A 2,421-nucleotide genomic window follows, 5' to 3' on the forward strand; every position below is an offset into this window, starting at 1 on the left:
TCAGTTAGAGCTATGGTTTAGCATCAAGACGGAAGTTTTGTAAAAGCAACAGGAAGAATTGCTCAGATATTCGTGAGCATATATAACTTGGGTCGTGTTATAAATGCTCTGGCTAAACCTATTGATGGGAGAGGCGAAATTGTAGCTTCCGAATCTCGCTTAATTGAATCTCCTGCTCTAAGTAGAATTTCCAGGTGTTCCGTATACGAATCTCTTCAAACAGGGCTTATTGCTATCGATTCGATGATCCCTATAGGGCGCGGTCAGCGAGAGTTCATTATTGGGGACAGATAGACTGGCAAAACAGCAGTAGCCACAGATACAATTCTCAAGAAAAAAGGGCAAGATGTAAGAAGAACGAGAGCAAGCCTTCACGAAAGAAAATGCAAGTGAAAGAGAATTGTCAAAATTTCCTAAAAGCGGTGGTTCTTTTCTTTATGGGTCGGGTAGATCCATATGTTCTGAGGGGGAGACGAGGTGTAGCGCAGTCTGGTCAATGCATCTATTTTGGGTACAAAGGGCCATAGGTTCAAATCCTGTCACCTTGATGTGGTATTCACACAATGGGGCCGAAGTGCAAAGCCCCATAGCCTATCCACGGTCGGGAAGGCAGGCGAAAAGCGCGCACAAAAGAAAAAGAAAGCTAAAAAGCTTATTTTGCAATCCATTATCTTTGGTATTCTTCTATATTTAGATCATATTATATAGCTATTTCACAGGTTTTATTTACATACCTCAGTCATGTTATTTGTCTAGCCTTCAATCAGAATAGCCTCTCCACCGGTTCTGAAGATTCTTTCAGCATCAATGTGCTTTTGGAATCTTCCTATGAAACAAATAACATTCTGGAACAGTTTAGGAAAGAACAGGCCTCAGTAGAAAGCGAGCTTTTTTCGCGTATAGCCACCTTGAAGCCCAATTAGCGCACGGGCTGCCCCCTCAACTCAACCCTGACGAGTATGCAAACTTGGTCAGGGAGCATTCAGACGGTGCAGTTAGTATTGACCACTACGGCCAAGTCCATAATTCACAAATTGATGAAGTCCACATAATGGAGCTCAAAAGCCGATTACCAAATCTACTTTTTTAGCATCTTGAAACCGCACATAAGAAATATTATGAATGAATCACCTTACAATAACATACGAGAGACAGCTTTCTATTTTGTCGAACAACAAGTCAAACCCAATGAACAATTCCATTCAAAGGAATGTTCTAGAGTTTTTTCCACTATATTCGCGATATTTAACAAAATGGAATAAATTCTTCATGATTTCTAGAGTTCTGGGATTAGTTCACTGATATCGATTTTCGCCTAAGCACGGCCTCTAGGTTAGTTCAAAGTATAATACAACGAACTATCGATACACCGAAAACGAGTCAAGATGGATACATAAAATGGAGACATCGTGGATTACCCAAATTGGGATGACGATAGGACATTTCACTTTCTTTCACAATATTTCTGATCATGACTCAACCACTAGGAAAGTGGATTGCTTACTCTCAGCCACGTTTTCGCTTATGCTTAGTCAAGTGAGGATTCCATTCGAAGTAACATAACAGGAGCACCATCTTCAAAACTTCTCGGGATCCGGAGTTTTTTGATGAAAGGTCACATCCTTCAATATCATGATTGGGTCAACCAGGCCAGATCATAAGTGAAATAGTTTGATCGGGTCGACCAGGTCAGGCCCGATCATGAGTGAATAGAAAATCGAAAACGTACATAGCTGTTCCGGCGGAAATACTTTGTTTAATTCTACCACTTCTACTAGGAGTAGCCTTTTTAGTGCTAGTTGAACGTAAAGTAATGGCTTTTGTGCAACATCGAAAGGGTGATCATTCAGATTGTTACAACCTCTAGAAGATGGTCTGAAATTGATTCTAAAAGAACCTATTTCACCAAGTAGTGCTAATTTCTCCCTTTTTAGAATGGCTCCAGTGGCTACATTTATGTTAAGTCTGGTAGCTTGGGCCGTTGTACCTTTTGATTATGGTATGGTATTGTCAGATCCGAACATAGGGCTACTTTATTTGTTTGCCATATCTTCGCTAGGTGTTCATGGAATAATTATAGCAGGTTGGTCTAGTAAGACGGGGGGCGACCGTTTGGTCGCCTATGATATATGGACCAATTGGGCCAAAATGGGTTTGTGCCGCAGGTGTTGAACGATCTACCCTACACAGGTGTGGGCTTACAGGGCTAGGGCTCATAAACCCTTTCTTTCATTCATCAAGGGGTCGGTCACTTTTTCGGGCCGGGATCGAGAAGTGGAAGTCATAAAAAAGAGATGTTTCTCTTCGCACCTCATATCAAGAGGAAAGGTAGCTTGTCAAGCTGGTCTCACTATTGGAAATTCTAGCTTTCTTTTTTTTCACCAGCTCTTCTTCTTTGTCAACGCTACTAAGGACCTGACG

General features: G+C 41.5%; 1 pseudogene; it reads left to right on the plus strand.

Annotated features, from left to right (window-relative positions):
- Nucleotides 1-1,813: 1,813 nt before the first annotated feature.
- Nucleotides 1,814-2,172, plus strand: LOC123056894 (NADH-ubiquinone oxidoreductase chain 1-like; annotated as a pseudogene).
- The last annotated feature ends 249 nt before the right edge of the window (nucleotides 2,173-2,421 follow it).

Source organism: Triticum aestivum, chromosome 3A, assembly GCF_018294505.1.
Source record: "Triticum aestivum cultivar Chinese Spring chromosome 3A, IWGSC CS RefSeq v2.1, whole genome shotgun sequence".
Taxonomy (NCBI): domain Eukaryota; kingdom Viridiplantae; phylum Streptophyta; class Magnoliopsida; order Poales; family Poaceae; genus Triticum; species Triticum aestivum.